The sequence below is a fragment of the Odontesthes bonariensis genome, chromosome 9 (assembly GCF_027942865.1).
Source record: "Odontesthes bonariensis isolate fOdoBon6 chromosome 9, fOdoBon6.hap1, whole genome shotgun sequence".
Classification (NCBI taxonomy): domain Eukaryota; kingdom Metazoa; phylum Chordata; class Actinopteri; order Atheriniformes; family Atherinopsidae; genus Odontesthes; species Odontesthes bonariensis.
Window position 1 is genome coordinate 30,897,985 of NC_134514.1, and position 12,830 is coordinate 30,910,814.

General features: G+C 42.5%; 13 non-coding genes across 13 annotated transcripts; all 13 read right to left on the reverse strand.

Annotated features, from left to right (window-relative positions):
• Positions 1 to 71: 71 nt before the first annotated feature.
• On the reverse strand, positions 72 to 143 carry trnap-agg (transfer RNA proline (anticodon AGG)). Its single transcript has one exon. It is a non-coding gene; the product is annotated as a tRNA-Pro (tRNA).
• A 1,288-nt stretch (positions 144 to 1,431) lies between these two features.
• Positions 1,432 to 1,503, reverse strand: trnap-agg (transfer RNA proline (anticodon AGG)). The gene has a single exon. It is a non-coding gene; the product is annotated as a tRNA-Pro (tRNA).
• Positions 1,504 to 2,110: 607 nt separating this feature from the next.
• On the reverse strand, positions 2,111 to 2,182 carry trnap-cgg (transfer RNA proline (anticodon CGG)). The gene has a single exon. It is a non-coding gene; the product is annotated as a tRNA-Pro (tRNA).
• A 581-nt stretch (positions 2,183 to 2,763) lies between these two features.
• On the reverse strand, positions 2,764 to 2,835 carry trnap-agg (transfer RNA proline (anticodon AGG)). Its single transcript has one exon. It is a non-coding gene; the product is annotated as a tRNA-Pro (tRNA).
• Positions 2,836 to 3,443: 608 nt separating this feature from the next.
• On the reverse strand, positions 3,444 to 3,515 carry trnap-ugg (transfer RNA proline (anticodon UGG)). The gene has a single exon. It is a non-coding gene; the product is annotated as a tRNA-Pro (tRNA).
• Positions 3,516 to 4,123: 608 nt separating this feature from the next.
• trnap-ugg (transfer RNA proline (anticodon UGG)) lies at positions 4,124 to 4,195 on the reverse strand. Its single transcript has one exon. It is a non-coding gene; the product is annotated as a tRNA-Pro (tRNA).
• A 608-nt stretch (positions 4,196 to 4,803) lies between these two features.
• trnap-ugg (transfer RNA proline (anticodon UGG)) lies at positions 4,804 to 4,875 on the reverse strand. Its single transcript has one exon. It is a non-coding gene; the product is annotated as a tRNA-Pro (tRNA).
• Positions 4,876 to 5,456: 581 nt separating this feature from the next.
• trnap-agg (transfer RNA proline (anticodon AGG)) lies at positions 5,457 to 5,528 on the reverse strand. Its single transcript has one exon. It is a non-coding gene; the product is annotated as a tRNA-Pro (tRNA).
• A 1,288-nt stretch (positions 5,529 to 6,816) lies between these two features.
• Positions 6,817 to 6,888, reverse strand: trnap-agg (transfer RNA proline (anticodon AGG)). Its single transcript has one exon. It is a non-coding gene; the product is annotated as a tRNA-Pro (tRNA).
• Positions 6,889 to 7,496: 608 nt separating this feature from the next.
• On the reverse strand, positions 7,497 to 7,568 carry trnap-cgg (transfer RNA proline (anticodon CGG)). Its single transcript has one exon. It is a non-coding gene; the product is annotated as a tRNA-Pro (tRNA).
• A 1,914-nt stretch (positions 7,569 to 9,482) lies between these two features.
• trnap-agg (transfer RNA proline (anticodon AGG)) lies at positions 9,483 to 9,554 on the reverse strand. The gene has a single exon. It is a non-coding gene; the product is annotated as a tRNA-Pro (tRNA).
• A 1,968-nt stretch (positions 9,555 to 11,522) lies between these two features.
• trnap-ugg (transfer RNA proline (anticodon UGG)) lies at positions 11,523 to 11,594 on the reverse strand. Its single transcript has one exon. It is a non-coding gene; the product is annotated as a tRNA-Pro (tRNA).
• Positions 11,595 to 12,174: 580 nt separating this feature from the next.
• trnap-agg (transfer RNA proline (anticodon AGG)) lies at positions 12,175 to 12,246 on the reverse strand. Its single transcript has one exon. It is a non-coding gene; the product is annotated as a tRNA-Pro (tRNA).
• Between the last annotated feature and the right edge of the window lie 584 nt (positions 12,247 to 12,830).

Sequence of the window (12,830 nt, forward strand, 5' to 3'; positions counted from 1 at the left end):
ACGCTTTTGAGATGAAGGAAGGTACCCAAAGTTAACCATCAAGCTTTCCGTATAGGTTTCTTAAGGGAGGAGGGCTCGCCCGGGATTTGAACCCGGGACCTCTCGCACCCTAAGCGAGAATCATACCCCTAGACCAACGAGCCAAAAAGTGGACTTTTTGCGTTTCGTGAGAGCACGCGGACAGCTGACGTAGCCATGGAATCCTGTGAATTTGTGATTGCTTTCTTTCTTCTTTGACTTTTCCAGAGCAATGAGCCTATATTGTTTGGAGTTGGCTCTCCCTTCACTCAACATGAGTGAAGTTATTAGGCACATACACTGAACAGCCCACAAAAACACCTGAGACCAATGAGCCAATACTCACCGCCAGGTTCCACCAACTCACATCACATTTTATCAAGAAGCCCAACTTTAAGACAGAACAGGTCTATATCTCCATTTCTCTACCATTGACTTGAAGCGTTTCAATCAGGATTTATAGAACAAATACCAAAACTGCTTTAGATAATACTGCAGAGGGTGTGCTTCCATGATACAGGATTACTGACATGTGTGGATCTGTCTTTCAAATTCCAGATAAGAAATTAATTTAAGAAGGTCTTGAAGCAACTTCGGAATGAGTGGTGGAGGTTTGAGCTGTATTGCCATATTTGGGGTTTTGATTCCAAATGCATTGAATTTTATAGTCATTGATTCAATCCTTCTCTGATTTCACAGCAAAGGAAAGATACAAGGCCAGTAAACCAGGAAAGGGTTAGTCCGGGATTTGAACCCGGGACCTCTCGCACCCAAAGCGAGAATCATACCCCTAGACCAACGAGCCAAAAGGTGGCCTTTTTGCGTTTCGTGAGAGCGCGCGGACAGCTGACGTAGCCATGGAATCCTGGGAATTTGTGATTGCTTTCTTTCTTCTTTGACTTTTCCAGAGTAATGAGCCTATATTGTTTGGAGTTGGCTCTCCCTTCACTCAACATGAGTGAAGTTATTAGGCACATACCGTGAACAGCCCACAAAAACTCCTGAGACCAATGAGCCAATACTCACCGCCAGGTTCCACCAACTCACATCACATTTTATCAAGAAGCCCAACTTTAAGACAGAACAGGTCTATATCTCCATTTCTCTACCATTGACTTGTAGCGTTTCAATCTGGATTTATAGTACAAATACCAAAACTGCTTTAGATAATACTGCAGAGGGTGTGCTTCCATGATACAGGATTACTGACATGTGTGGATCTGTCTTTCAAATTCCAGATAAGAAATTAATTTAAGAAGGTCTTGAAGCAACTTCGGAATGAGTGGTGGAGGTTTGAGCTGTATTGCCATATTTGAGGTTTTGATTCCAAATGCATTGAATGTTATAGTCATTGATTCAATCCTTCTCTGATTTCACAGCAAAGGAAAGACACAAGGCCAGTAAACCAGGAAAGGGCTCGTCCGGGATTTGAACCCGGGACCTCTCGCACCCTAAGCGAGACTCATACCCCTAGACCAACGAGCCAAAAGGTGGACTTTTTGCGTTTCGTGAGAGCACGCGGACAGCTGACGTAGCCATGGAATCCTGGGAATTTGTGATTGCTTTCTTTCTTCTTTGACTTTTCCAGAGTAATGAGCCTATATTGTTTGGAGTTGGCTCTCCCTTCACTCAACATGAGTGAAGTTATTAGGCACATACCGTGAACAGCCCACAAAAACTCCTGAGACCAATGAGCCAATACTCACCGCCAGGTTCCACCAACTCACATCACATTTTATCAAGAAGCCCAACTTTAAGACAGAACAGGTCTATATCTCCATTTCTCTACCATTGACTTGTAGCGTTTCAATCTGGATTTATAGTACAAATACCAAAACTGCTTTAGATAATACTGCAGAGGGTGTGCTTCCATGATACAGGATTACTGACATGTGTGGATCTGTCTTTCAAATTCCAGATAAGAAATTAATTTAAGAAGGTCTTGAAGCAACTTCGGAATGAGTGGTGGAGGTTTGAGCTGTATTGCCATATTTGGGGTTTTGATTCCAAATGCATTCAATGTTATAGTCATTGATTCAATTCTTCTCTGATTTCACAGCAACGGGAAGACACAAGGCCAGTAAACCCGGAAGGGCTCGTCCGGGATTTGAACCCGGGACCTCCCGCACCCGAAGCGAGAATCATACCCCTAGACCAACGAGCCAAGATTTGCAAATTTAGACTTCATACGAGTGCCGCGGGCCACAGATAGCAAAAAGATACCCTCGGAAGGTACGTTCGATCATCGAATAGAAACATCCTACAACTTTCAGTTCAGCTCACTCAATGTCAGTGTTGCTTCCAATTTTTTTTATTTCAAAGTTCTCTTATTCTAAAGTGGAGATTAGTTGCCAAAAGTATGTGTAAATCAATTAGTAACACTACAAATCCCAGCTGTGAGTGTAAACTTGTGGAGGGTCAACGTAAACTCCAAGTAAAAGCTGGGATAACGGTTTGTCTAGCTAAAAATTGCATTGTAAAAGAAAAGAAGAGTTGTTCACTTAACTGTCAGTGGCTTTAATGTTGGGGATGTTCAGTCTATGTCCTCAATAACTTCACTCATGTTGAGTGAAAGGAGAGCCAACTGCTACAGCTCCAAACAATATAGTAAGACAGGACATTTTTGCAATTGTTATCAGCACTCTTAATTAACAATTTGGGAGAGCAAAGAGAGACGCATTTGAGATGAAGGAATTTACCCAAAGTTAACCATCAAGCTTTCCGTATAGGTTTCTTAAAGGAGGAGGGCTCGCCCGGGATTTGAACCCGGGACCTCTCGCACCCTAAGCGAGAATCATACCCCTAGACCAACGAGCCAAAAGGTGGACTTTTTGCGTTTCGTGAGAGCACGCGGACAGCTGACGTAGCCATGGAATCCTGGGAATTTGTGATTGCTTTCTTTCTTCTTTGACTTTTCCAGAGCAATGAGCCTATATTGTTTGGAGTTGGCTCTCCCTTCACTCAACATGAGTGAAGTTATTAGGCACATACACTGAACAGCCCACAAAAACACCTGAGACCAATGAGCCAATACTCACCGCCAGGTTCCACCAACTCACATCACATTTTATCAAGAAGCCCAACTTTAAGACAGAACAGGTCTATATCTCCATTTCTCTACCATTGACTTGAAGCGTTTCAATCAGGATTTATAGAACAAATACCAAAACTGCTTTAGATAATACTGCAGAGGGTGTGCTTCCATGATACAGGATTACTGACATGCGTGGATCTGTCTTTCAAATTCCAGATAAGAAATTAATTTAAGAAGGTCTTGAAGCAACTTCGGAATGAGTGGTGGAGGTTTGAGCTGTATTGCCATATTTGGGGTTTTGATTCCAAATGCATTGAATGTTATAGTCATTGATTCAATCCTTCTCTGATTTCACAGCAAAGGAAAGATACAAGGCCAGTAAACCAGGAAAGGGTTCGTCCGGGATTTGAACCCGGGACCTCTCGCACCCAAAGCGAGAATCATACCCCTAGACCAACGAGCCAAAAGGTTTCCTTTTTGCGTTTCGTGAGAGCGCCCGGACAGCTGACGTAGACATGGAATCCTGGGAATTTGTGATTGCTTTCTTTCTTCTTTGACTTTTCCAGAGTAATGAGCCTATATTGTTTGGAGTTGGCTCTCCCTTCACTCAACATGAGTGAAGTTATTAGGCACATACCCTGAACAGCCCACAAAAACTCTTGAGACCAATGAGCCAATACTCACCGCCAGGTTCCACCAACTCACATCACATTTTATCAAGAAGCCCAACTTTAAGACAGAACAGGTCTATATCTCCATTTCTCTACCATTGACTTGAAGCGTTTCAATCTGGATTTATAGTACAAATACCAAAACTGCTTTAGATAATACTGCAGAGGGTGTGCTTCCATGATACAGGATTACTGACATGTGTGGATCTGTCTTTCAAATTCCAGATAAGAAATTAATTTAAGAAGGTCTTGAAGCAACTTCGGAATGAGTGGTGGAGGTTTGAGCTGTATTGCCATATTTGAGGTTTTGATTCCAAATGCATTGAATGTTATAGTCATTGATTCAATCCTTCTCTGATTTCACAGCAAAGGAAAGACACAAGGCCAGTAAACCAGGAAAGGGCTCGTCCGGGATTTGAACCCGGGACCTCTCACACCCAAAGCGAGAATCATACCCCTAGACCAACAAGCCAAAAGGTGGCCTTTTTGCGTTTCGTGAGAGCGCGCGGACAGCTGACGTAGCCATGGAATCCTGGGAATTTGTGATTGCTTTCTTTCTTCTTTGACTTTTCCAGAGTAATGAGCCTATATTGTTTGGAGTTGGCTCTCCCTTCACTCAACATGAGTGAAGTTATTAGGCACATACCGTGAACAGCCCACAAAAACTCCTGAGACCAATGAGCCAATACTCACCGCCAGGTTCCACCAATTCACATCACATTTTATCAAGAAGCCCAACTTTAAGACAGAACAGGTCTATATCTCCATTTCTCTACCATTGACTTGAAGCGTTTCAATCTGGATTTATAGTACAAATACCAAAAATGCTTTAGATAATACTGCAGAGGGTGTGCTTCCATGATACAGGATTACTGACATGTGTGGATCTGTCTTTCAAATTCCAGATAAGAAATTAATTTAAGAAGGTCTTGAAGCAACTTCGGAATGAGTGGTGGGGGTTTGAGCTGTATTGCCATATTTGAGGTTTTGATTCCAAATGCATTGAATGTTATAGTCATTGATTCAATCCTTCTCTGATTTCACAGCAAAGGAAAGACACAAGGCCAGTAAACCAGGAAAGGGCTCGTCCGGGATTTGAACCCGGGACCTCTCGCACCCAAAGCGAGAATCATACCCCTAGAACAACGAGCCAAGATTTGCAACTTTAGACTTCATACGAGTGCCGCGGGCCACAGATAGCAAAAAGATACCCTCGGAAGGTACGTTCGATCATCGAATAGAAACATCCTACAACTTTCAGTTCAGCTCACTCAATGTCAGTGTTGCTTCCATTTTTTTTTATTTCAAAGTTCTCTTATTCTCAAGTGGAGATTAGTTGCCAAAAGTATGTGTAAATCAATTAGTAACACTACAAATCCCAGCTGTGAGTGTAAACTTGTGGAGGGTCAACGTAAACTCCAAGTAAAAGCTGGGATAACGGTTTGTCTAGCTAAAAATTGCATTGTAAAAGAAAAGAAGAGTTGTTCACTTAACTGTCAGTGGCTTTAATGTTGGGGATGTTCAGTCTATGTCCTCAATAACTTCACTCATGTTGAGTGAAAGGAGAGCCAACTGCTACAGCTCCAAACAATATAGTAAGACAGGACATTTTTGCAATTGTTATCAGCACTCTTAATTAACAATTTGGGAGAGCAAAGAGAGACGCATTTGAGATGAAGGAATTTACCCAAAGTTAACCATCAAGCTTTCCGTATAGGTTTCTTAAAGGAGGAGGGCTCGCCCGGGATTTGAACCCGGGACCTCTCGCACCCTAAGCGAGAATCATACCCCTAGACCAACGAGCCAAAAGGTGGACTTTTTGCGTTTCGTGAGAGCACGCGGACAGCTGACGTAGCCATGGAATCCTGGGAATTTGTGATTGCTTTCTTTCTTCTTTGACTTTTCCAGAGCAATGAGCCTATATTGTTTGGAGTTGGCTCTCCCTTCACTCAACGTGAGTGAAGTTATTAGGCACATACCCTGAACAGCCCAAAAAAACTCTTGAGACCAATGAGCCAATACTCATCGCCAGGTTCCACCAACTCACATCACATTTTATCAAGAAGCCCAACTTTAAGACAGAACACGTCTATATCTCCATTTCTCTACCATTGACTTGAAGCGTTTCAATCTGGATTTATAGTACAAATACCAAAACTGCTTTAGATAATACTGCAGAGGGTGTGCTTCCATGATACAGGATTACTGACTTGCGTGGATCTGTCTTTCAAATTCCAGATAAGAAATTTATTTAAGAAGGTCTTGAAGCAACTTCGGAATGAGTGGTGGAGGTTTGAGCTGTATTGCCATATTTGGGGTTTTGATTCCAAATGCATTGAATGTTATAGTCATTGATTCAATCCTTCTCTGATTTCACAGCAAAGGAAAGACACAAGGCCAGTAAACCAGGAAAGGGCTCGTCCGGGATTTGAACCCGGGACCGCTCGCACCCAAAGCGACAATCATACCCGTAGACCAACGAGCCAAAAGGTTGCCTTTTTGCGTTTCGTGAGAGCGCGCGGACAGCTGACGTAGCCATGGAATCCTGGGAATTTGTGATTGCTTTCTTTCTTCTTTGACTTTTCCAGAGTAATGAGCCTATATTGTTTGGAGTTGGCTCTCCCTTCACTCAACGTGAGTGAAGTTATTAGGTACATACCCTGAACAGCCCACAAAAACTCCTGAGACCAATGAGCCAATACTCACCGCCAGGTTCCACCAACTCACATCACATTTTATCAAGAAGCCCAACTTTAAGACAGAACAGGTCTATATCTCCATTTCTCTACCATTGACTTGAAGCGTTTCAATCTGGATTTTTAGTACAAATACCAAAACTGCTTTAGATAATACTGCAGAGGGTGTGCTTCCATGATACAGGATTACTGACATGTGTGGATCTGTCTTTCAAATTCCAGATAAGAAATTAATTTAAGAAGGTCTTGAAGCAACTTCGGAATGAGTGGTGGAGGTTTGAGCTGTATTGCCATATTTGGGGTTTTGATTCCAAATGCATTGAATGTTATAGTCATTGATTCAATTCTTCTCTGATTTCACAGCAAAGGGAAGACACAAGGCCAGTAAACCAGGAAAGGGTTCGTCCGGGATTTGAACCCGAGACCTCTCGCACCCTAAGCGAGAATCATACCCCTAGACCAACGAGCCAAAAGGTGGACTTTTTGCGTTTCGTGAGAGCACGCGGACAGCTGACGTAGCCATGGAATCCTGGGAATTTGTGATTGCTTTCTTTCTTCTTTGACTTTTCCAGAGCAATGAGCCTATATTGTTTGGAGTTGGCTCTCCCTTCACTCAACATGAGTGAAGTTATTAGGCACATACACTGAACAGCCCACAAAAACACCTGAGACCAATGAGCCAATACTCACCGCCAGGTTCCACCAACTCACATCACATTTTATCAAGAAGCCCAACTTTAAGACAGAACAGGTCTATATCTCCATTTCTCTACCATTGACTTGAAGCGTTTCAATCTGGATTTATAGTACAAATACCAAAACTGCTTTAGATAATACTGCAGAGGGTGTGCTTCCATGATACAGGATTACTGACATGTGTGGATCTGTCTTTCAAAATCCAGATAAGAAATTAATTTAAGAAGGTCTTGAAGCAACTTCGGAATGAGTGGTGGAGGTTTGAGCTGTATTGCCATATTTGGGGTTTTGATTCCAAATGCATTCAATGTTATAGTCATTGATTCAATTCTTCTCTGATTTCACAGCAAAGGGAAGACACAAGGCCAGTAAACCAGGGAAGGGCTCGTCCGGGATTTGAACCCGGGACCTCCCGCACCCGAAGCGAGAATCATACCCCTAGACCAACGAGCCAAGATTTGCAACTTTAGACTTCATACGAGTGCCGCGGGCCACAGATAGCAAAAAGATACCCTCGGAAGGTACGTTCGATCATCGAATAGAAACATCCTACAACTTTCAGTTCAGCTCACTCAATGTCAGTGTTGCTTCCATTTTTTTTTATTTCAAAGTTCTCTTATTCTAAAGTGGAGATTAGTTGCCAAAAGTATGTGTAAATCAATCTGTAACACTACAAATCCCAGCTGTGAGTGTAAACTTGTGGAGGGTCAACGTAAACTCCAAGTAAAAGCTGGGATAACGGTTTGTCTGGCTAAAAATTGCATTGTAAAAGAAAAGAAGAGTTTTTCACTTAACTGTCAGTGGCTTTAATTTTGGGGATGTTCAGTCTATGTCCTCAATAACTTCACTCATGTTGAGTGAAAGGAGAGCCAACTGCTACAGCTCCAAACAATATAGTAAGACAGGACATTTTTGCAATTGTTATCAGCACTCTTAATTAACAATTTGGGAGAGCAAAGAGAGACGCTTTTGAGATGAAGGAAGGTACCCAAAGTTAACCATCAAGCTTTCCGTATAGGTTTCTTAAGGGAGGAGGGCTCACCCGGGATTTGAACCCCGGACCTCTCGCACCCTAAGCGAGAATCATACCCCTAGACCAACGAGCCAAAAAGTGAACTTTTTGCGTTTCGTGAGAGCACGTGGACAGCTGACGTAGCCATGGAATCCTGGGAATTTGTGATTGCTTTCTTTCTTCTTTGACTTTTCCAGAGCAATGAGCCTATATTGTTTGGAGTTGGCTCTCCCTTCACTCAACGTGAGTGAAGTTATTAGGCACATACCCTGAACAGCCCACAAAAACTCCTGAGACCAATGAGCCAATACTCACCGCCAGGTTCCACCAACTCACATCACATTTTATCAAGAAGCCCAACTTTAAGACAGAACAGGTCTATATCTCCATTTCTCTACCATTGACTTGAAGCGTTTCAATCTGGATTTATAGTACAAATACCAAAACTGCTTTAGATAATACTGCAGAGGGTGTGCTTCCATGATACAGGATTACTGACATGTGTGGATCTGTCTTTCAAATTCCAGATAAGAAATTAATTTAAGAAGGTCTTGAAGCAACTTCGGAATGAGTGGTGGAGGTTTGAGCTGTATTGCCATATTTGGGGTTTTGATTCCAAATGCATTCAATGTTATAGTCATTGATTCAATTCTTCTCTGATTTCACAGCAAAGGGAAGACACAAGGCCAGTAAACCAGGGAAGGGCTCGTCCGGGATTTGAACCCGGGACCTCCCGCACCCGAAGCGAGAATCACACCCCCAGACCAACGAGCCAAGATTTGCAACTTTAGACTTCATACGAGTGCCGCGGGCCACAGATAGCAAAAAGATACCCTCGGAAGGTACGTTCGATCATCGAATAGAAACATCCTACAACTTTCAGTTCAGCTCACTCAATGTCAGTGTTGCTTCCATTTTTTTTTATTTCAAAGTTCTCTTATTCTCAAGTGGAGATTAGTTGCCAAAAGTATGTGTAAATCAATTAGTAACACTACAAATCCCAGCTGTGAGTGTAAACTTGTGGAGGGTCAACGTAAACTCCAAGTAAAAGCTGGGATAACGGTTTGTCTAGCTAAAAATTGCATTGTAAAAGAAAAGAAGAGTTGTTCACTTAACTGTCAGTGGCTTTAATGTTGGGGATGTTCAGTCTATGTCCTCAATAACTTCACTCATGTTGAGTGAAAGGAGAGCCAACTGCTACAGCTCCAAACAATATAGTAAGACAGGACATTTTTGCAATTGTTATCAGCACTCTTAATTAACAATTTGGGAGAGCAAAGAGAGACGCATTTGAGATGAAGGAATTTACCCAAAGTTAACCATCAAGCTTTCCGTATAGGTTTCTTAAAGGAGGAGGGCTCGCCCGGGATTTGAACCCGGGACCTCTCGCACCCTAAGCGAGAATCATACCCCTAGACCAACGAGCCAAAAGGTGGACTTTTTGCGTTTCGTGAGAGCACGCGGACAGCTGACGTAGCCATGGAATCCTGGGAATTTGTGATTGCTTTCTTTCTTCTTTGACTTTTCCAGAGCAATGAGCCTATATTGTTTGGAGTTGGCTCTCCCTTCACTCAACATGAGTGAAGTTATTAGGCACATACACTGAACAGCCCACAAAAACACCTGAGACCAATGAGCCAATACTCACCGCCAGGTTCCACCAACTCACATCACATTTTATCAAGAAGCCCAACTTTAAGACAGAACAGGTCTATATCTCCATTTCTCTACCATTGACTTGAAGCGTTTCAATCAGGATTTATAGAACAAATACCAAAACTGCTTTAGATAATACTGCAGAGGGTGTAATTCCATGATACAGGATTACTGACATAAGTGGATCTGTCTTTCAAATTCCAGATAAGAAATTAATTTAAGAAGGTCTTGAAGCAACTTCGGAATGAGTGGTGGAGGTTTGAGCTGTATTGCCATATTTGGGGTTTTGATTCCAAATGCATTGAATGTTATAGTCATTGATTCAATCCTTCTCTGATTTCACAGCAAAGGAAAGATACAAGGCCAGTAAACCAGGAAAGGGTTCGTCCGGGATTTGAACCCGGGACCTGTCGCACCCAAAGCGAGAATCATACCCCTAGACCAACGAGCCAAAAGGTGGCCTTTTTGCGTTTCGTGAGAGCGCGCGGACAGCTGACGTAGCCATGGAATCCTGGGAATTTGTGATTGCTTTCTTTCTTCTTTGACTTTTCCAGAGTAATGAGCCTATATTGTTTGGAGTTGGCTCTCCCTTCACTCAACGTGAGTGAAGTTATTAGGCACATACCCTGAACAGCCCACAAAAACTCTTGAGACCAATGAGCCAATACTCACCGCCAGGTTCCACCAACTCACATCACAATTTATCAAGAAGCCCAACTTTAAGACAGAACACGTCTATATCTCCATTTCTCTACCATTGACTTGAAGCGTTTCAATCTGGATTTATAGTACAAATACCAAAACTGCTTTAGATAATACTGCAGAGGGTGTGCTTCCATGATACAGGATTACTGACTTGCGTGGATCTGTCTTTCAAATTCCAGATAAGAAATTAATTTAAGAAGGTCTTGAAGCAACTTCGGAATGAGTGGTGGAGGTTTGAGCTGTATTGCCATATTTGGGGTTTTGATTCCAAATGCATTGAATGTTATAGTCATTGATTCAATCCTTCTCTGATTTCACAGCAAAGGAAAGACACAAGGCCAGTTAACCAGGAAAGGGCTCGTCCGGGATTTGAACCCGGTACCGCTCGCACCCAAAGCGACAATCATACCCGTAGACCAACGAGCCAAAAGGTGGCCTTCTTGCGTTTCTTGAGAGCGCGCGGACAGCTGACGTAGCCATGGAATCCTGGGAATTTGTGATTGCTTTCTTTCTTCTTTGACTTTTCCAGAGTAATGAACCTATATTGTTTGGAGTTGGCTCTCCCTTCACTCAACGTGAGTGAAGTTATTAGGTACATACCCTGAACAGCCCACAAAAACTCCTGAGACCAATGAGCCAATACTCACCGCCAGGTTCCACCAACTCACATCACATTTTATCAAGAAGCCCAACTTTAAGACAGAACAGGTCTATATCTCCATTTCTCTATCATTGACTTGAAGCGTTTCAATCTGGATTTTTAGTACAAATACCAAAACTGCTTTAGATAAAACTGCAGAGGGTGTGCTTCCATGATACAGGATTACTGACATGCGTGGATGTGTATTTCAAATTCCAGATAAGAAATTAATTTAAGAAGGTCTTGAAGCAACTTCGGAATGAGTGGTGGAGGTTTGAGCTGTATTGCCATATTTGGTGTTTTGATTCCAAATGCATTGAATGTTATAGTCATTGATTCAATCCTTCTCTGATTTCACAGCAAAGGACAGACACAAGGCCAGTAAACCAGGAAAGGGCTCGTCCGGGATTTGAACCCGGGACCTCTCGCACCCAAAGCGAGAATCATACCCCTAGAACAACGAGCCAAGATTTGCAACTTTAGACTTCATACGAGTGCCGCGGGCCACAGATAGCAAAAAGATACCCTCGGAAGGTACGTTCGATCATCGAATAGAAACATCCTACAACTTTCAGTTCAGCTCACTCAATGTCAGTGTTGCTTCCATTTTTTTTATTTCAAAGTTCTCTTATTCTAAAGTGGAGATTAGTTGCCAAAAGTATGTGTAAATCAATCTGTAACACTACAAATCCCAGCTGTGAGTGTAAACTTGTGGAGGGTCAACGTAAACTCCAAGTAAAAGCTTGGATAACGGTTTGTCTAGCTAAAAATTGCATTGTAAAAGAAAAGAAGAGTTGTTCATTTAACTGTCAGTGGCTTTAATGTTGGGGATGTTCAGTCTATGTCCTCAGTAACTTCACTCATGTTGAGTGAAAGGAGAGCCAACTGCTACAGCTCCAAACAATATAGTAAGACAGGACATTTTTGCAATTGTTATCAGCACTCTTAATTAACAATTTGGGAGAGCAAAGAGAGACGCATTTGAGATGAAGGAAGGTACCCAAAGTTAACCATAAAGCTTTCCGTATAGGTTTCTTAAAGGAGGAGGGCTCGCCCGGGATTTGAACCCGGGACCTCTCGCACCCTAAGCGAGAATCGTACCCCTAGACCAACGAGCCACAAGGTGGTCCTTTTGCGTTTCGTGAGAGGACGCGGACAGCTGACGTAGCCATGGAATCCTGGGAATTTGTGATTGCTTTCTTTCTTCTTTGACTTTTCCAGAGTAATGAGCCTATATTGTTTGGAGTTGGCTCTCCCTTCACTCAACGTGAGTGAAGTTATTAGGCACATACCCTGAACAGCCCACAAAAACTCCTGAGACCAATGAGCCAATACTCACCGCCAGGTTCCACCAACTCACATCACATTTTATCAAGAAGCCCAACTTTAAGACAGAACAGGTCTATATCTCCATTTCTCTACCATTGACTTGAAGCGTTTCAATCAGGATTTATAGAACAAATACCAAAACTGCTTTAGATAATACTGCAGAGGGTGTGCTTCCATGATACAGGATTACTGAAATGCGTGGATCTGTCTTTCAAATTCCAGATAAGAAATTAATTTAAGAAGGTCTTGAAGCAACTTCGGAATGAGTGGTGGAGGTTTGAGCTGTATTGCCATATTTGGGGTTTTGATTCCAAATGCATTGAATGTTATAGTCATTGATTCAATCCTTCTCTGATTTCACAGCAAAGGAAAG